We start from the raw sequence: 4,465 nt of genomic DNA on the forward strand, positions 1-4,465 counted from the left end.
CAAGTCATGATCTCAGGGTCATTGGATGGAGCCTCACATTGGGCTAAACATGGAGACTGCTTAAGATTCTCTCTCTCCCTCTTCCCCTCTCCCCTGCTTGTGTTCTTTCTCTCTCTCTCAAAAAAAAAAAAAAAAAAACAGTAAGAAATAGTTATTAGAAGAAGAGATCATTTGTAAGTCCTTAGTTTTTACCTAATGTTCTTTTTCAAGATCGCATCCAGGATACCACACATATTTACTTGTCATTTCTCATTAGGCTCCTGTTGGCTATGAAGAGTTTCTCAAACTTACTCTTTCATGATGTTGGGAGTTCTTGAGGAGTACTGGTCAGGTATTGTAGGAGGCCCCTCTATTGGTACTTGTGTCATGTTTTTCTCCTGAATAGACTTGGGTTTGAGAGAGGAAGATCACAGAGGATGTGTCATTTTCATTATATCATATCAAGAGTACACAGCATCAGCATGATCTGTGACTGCTGATGTTAACCATGACCACTCATTCTCTAGATGAATGTTTGTAATTTTCCTGACTGTGAAGTTACTTTTTTCTCCCCATTTCTATTCTTTACTCTTTGGAACAAAGTGTCTATGCACAGTCCACATGTCATGAGTGGGGAGTTATATTTCTCATATTTTAGGGCAGAAAATCTAAATAAAATCTGTATGGAAGATTTATTTCTTCTTCCTCCAATCATTAATTCATTAAATCATTTATTTATATTTATGGACTCATGGACACTTATTTTATACTTTGCATTATAATTCAATACTATTTTATTTTGTTGCTCTAATTGTTCTATTCAACTTTGGCCAGTGGGAATGCTTTCCATTAGCTCATGAGGCTCTTTGAAAAACCTTAATAATGTTTGTTTATTTGTTTTAAATGGATTACTTCATGAATTTGCATGTTATCACTGAGCAGGGGCCATGCTGGTCTTCTCTGTATTATTCTAATTTTCATACAAGTAAACAGTAATGTGATTTTGTTTTCCTTTTTCTTTCAGCCCTGCCTTTATTTTTGGCACAGCAAAATTCTCCAGTCTCATCTTATATATTTCCTTCCCTAGTTCTAAAATCAGCCATTCACCAAGGAATATTCCTCAAAACTACGATTTGGGCCCAAGGTGTGCTCATTGTTAGTGGGGTGTCGTTTCTTTTAGGCTTTCTCACCTGATAGACCAAAGGAATATATATTTGTATACTACTCCTGTATACACACATAAGTACATATAAATGTATATAGATAGATGATAGATGATAGATAAATAGATAGGCAGACAGGCAGATAGATAACATATAACTATCTGTAATAATATTAAGCTAAACATGAGTTCTTACTGACAGTAGTTATTTTCAAATTTCTCCCACCTCTCATTTAAAAAATGTGTATGTATGTATGTATGTATGTATGCATTTATTTATATTATTTTCTTAGGGAGAGAGCATAGTGGGGGAGAGAGGCAAAGGGAGAAAGAGAGAATCTCAAGCAGGCTTTACACTCAGGATGGAGCCTGATACAGGACTCCATCACACAAACCTGAGAACATGAGCTGAAATCAAGAGTTGGATGCTCAACTGACTGAGCCACCCAGGTGCCCTCCCCACCTCCCAATTTTTATTCTTTTCACATTTCCTGGTTTTATTCTGTCTTTGAATTATCCCCTTTAAATTAAGTTGGCTCATCTAAGTAACAGTATTCTGGAAGCTTCTAAAGAGCCACCCACCATCAACATACTGGTAATCTTCATTCTCCCAACAAGTTTTTTTTCAAGCCTCCATGCCTTTGCATATGTGATTTGCTCTGTATACAATTCTCTACACAAACTATTCCAGTTGGTAAATTTCTTTTCACCATGCTGTACCCTATCCCAGGTGTATTCCTATCCCACCACCCCACTCTTGTTTAAATGTAGCTGTTCCAGTGAAGGTTTTCCTGATGTCTTAACCTAAATAGGTATGTGTACCTTTCATTCCAATTTTGTAGTAACTGCCTTTCTTATGCTGTGTACCTTATTTTACTATAATTGTGTGCTTAAATGTCTTTATCTTTCAATAAGTTGTGAATTTTCTGAAGTCACTTACTTCCCAGTCTAAAACAGTATCTGGCACACAGTAGATATTCAAAAAACCTTCATGAATTGAATAATTGAATTAATTAAAGAGGAGAATATTTTATAGGGTTTAAAAGGGCAAGCATATAGATGAATTTGAAAATGAAACTTGGAACAAAGTTATATTAAGGTTGTTAACTCTGAAAAAGTCTCCAGTCCCAAATTATCTACTCCATTTACCTGTCACAGGGTGCGAAATTCACCATTAGAATTTCTTTCAGTCAGTTCAATATATTTTTGTTCAAAGTCACCTATTTCAAAGTTAAAATATATCCATCCAGAGTAACCTTTTAACTGATAGTTAATGTATTGTCAGTCCTTAATGCTTTAGTGTGTGAAATCATCAGATCTCCTGATAGATAGCTTTAATACTGAGCAATGACTGCACAGGCAGAAGAGGGTTTATTTGGTTCTTTTTTTAAAAATGTTTATTTATTTATTTAGTTTTTTTGAGAGAGAGAGGGGTGGGGGGCACAGACAGAGGAGGGAACAGAGAATCCAAAGCCGGCTCTGTGCTGACAGCAGACAGCCTGATGCAGGGTTTGAACCCAAGAATTGTGAGATCATGATCAGAGCCAAAGTTGGATGCTTAACTGACTGAGCCACTGAGGCACCTGTTTATTTGGTTCGTAAGAGAATTGATGTTGATATTAGACTGGTGAAAAATCTGTTTTGCCCTTTATAGTTTTTTACTTGAATGAATAATTAATTTTCCCAAATCTCAATTTTCTCATCTAGGAAGGTTTCTGAAATCTGTATTATTGAAAATTGTTGTGAAGGTTAAACAAGATTACACAAATGTCATCCCACTGCCTCATACACAGTAAGAGTAAGCACCCAATAAATGTCAACCACTATTCTTAGTATGAAAATACGAAAATATTCCCCAGGAATGAGAATTTTGATAGGCTTTTGGTAAACAGAGATTATTTTGCTTTATAAGGGATAGCTGATATTAGAAAACCACAAGTGGGATATTAAAGGGATTTGTAGAATTTTCCGGAAACCCAAGGCATCCATTAGAAAGTTGGAAACCTGGAGGAAACAGATTTAAAAAAAAATAAAAGATTAGATTGGCTGCTAGCATGGGTTAGAGTATATCCATGATGGATGCTGAAAAGAAACATTGTGTCTATTACAAAATATTATGATGGGTTGTGTTGGTTTCGAGAACCTGAAGGTTGACCAGTGATTCATTCTTTCAACAAGCATTTACTGACAGAACACTATGTATGGTCTAGGCACTAATCTAAGCACTGAGGATACAACAGCAAACAATAGAGAAAAAAACAAATCTGTGCTCACATTTAAATGTTAGTGGAGGAGGTAATATTTCTCTAAGCTTGAAATATGGCTCCAACAACAAATGGTTTTTCATGTTCCACTGATTAAAAGTAGGTTATGCTTTACTCTTGTGAAATATATCAAGATAAGTTCTAGAATAAGAACACATATTTATTACACATTTCATATGTGCAAGAGACTATGCTAACCCCTCTATTAAATAGTTAAACTCTCGCAACAAATTTATGATGTAGTATCACTGTTATCTTAATTTTTCCAATGAAGAAACTGAATCACAAGGAAGGAACTTAAATTTTCTGAGGTCACATACCGAATAAATGATAGAGTCAGTATTTAACACGCCGGAGTCTGACACCAGAACCCTCAAACACCACCTTATTAAGTTTAAGACAAATAAGAATGTCCTCTACCAGCCCTCTGCTATCATCATTTTCCCCTAAGACTTCACAGAGAATAGTCGATTGGCACATCTCCAATACTCTTTCTCCCTGTGAAGTCATTCCCTTCCAAATCCATAGGACATGAGTCATTCAGGAAAGAAATCTGAACCAAAGTGGGTCACATTTTTGCAGCTTAGGTCACATATAATTTTTATTTTTAACTGAACACAAAAGTTAATACACTAGTAGGTCTGGGAGCTGTATTATTTTCTCTATTAAAATATATATATATATATTAGTAAGATATATGTGTGTGTGTGTACGTATATATATGCGTATACACACAAACACATATGTACATATATATACGCACACATATATATGTACATATACCTATTTGAACAATCTAGAATATGCCTTTAAACACAGTTTTTATTTTTTAATTAAAAAAATTTAAGTTTATTATTTTTTTTTTTTGAGAGACAGAGAAAGAGGGAGAGAATGAGGGAGGGGCAGAAAGAGAGGGAGAGAGAGAGAAAAAAAAAAGAGAGAGAGAGAGACAGAGAGAGAGAAAATCCCATGCAGGTTCCACACTGTCAGCAAGGAGCCCAATGCAGGGCTTAAACTCACAAACTGTGAGATCATGACCTGAGCCAAAATCAAGAGTCAG

General features: G+C 35.4%; 1 non-coding gene across 1 annotated transcript; it reads right to left on the minus strand.

The window, feature by feature from the left end:
• Nucleotides 1–876: 876 nt before the first annotated feature.
• Nucleotides 877–980, minus strand: LOC113595895 (U6 spliceosomal RNA). Its single transcript, XR_003416555.1, has one exon. It is a non-coding gene; the product is annotated as a U6 spliceosomal RNA (small nuclear RNA).
• Between the last annotated feature and the right edge of the window lie 3,485 nt (nt 981–4,465).

Source organism: Acinonyx jubatus, chromosome D4, assembly GCF_027475565.1.
Source record: "Acinonyx jubatus isolate Ajub_Pintada_27869175 chromosome D4, VMU_Ajub_asm_v1.0, whole genome shotgun sequence".
NCBI classification, from domain to species: domain Eukaryota; kingdom Metazoa; phylum Chordata; class Mammalia; order Carnivora; family Felidae; genus Acinonyx; species Acinonyx jubatus.